Source organism: Rattus rattus, chromosome X (assembly GCF_011064425.1).
Source record: "Rattus rattus isolate New Zealand chromosome X, Rrattus_CSIRO_v1, whole genome shotgun sequence".
In the NCBI taxonomy this organism is placed as follows: Eukaryota; Metazoa; Chordata; class Mammalia; order Rodentia; family Muridae; genus Rattus; species Rattus rattus.
In genome coordinates this window covers 118,030,805-118,031,113 of record NC_046172.1, presented here as the reverse complement: position 1 = coordinate 118,031,113, position 309 = coordinate 118,030,805, and positions in this window count along the sequence as shown.

Genomic DNA, 309 nt, shown 5'->3' with positions numbered 1-309 from the left:
CAATGAACTAGATTGTTGGGGGAGGGCGCAATGGGGAGGATGAGGAGGGGAACACCCATAAAGAAGGGAGGGGAGGGATTAGTGATGTTTGCCTCTAAACCCGGGAAAGGAAATAACACTTTCGAAATGTATATAAGAAACACTCAAGTTAATAAAAAAAAAAAGAAAAAAGAAAAAAGAATGTAGCTCATGGGGCTGGAGATATCCTCAGCGGTTAAGAGCACTGACTGCTCTTCCAGAGGTCCTGAGTTCAATTCCCAGCAGCCACGTGGTGACTCACAACCATCTGTAATGGGACCTGATATCTTC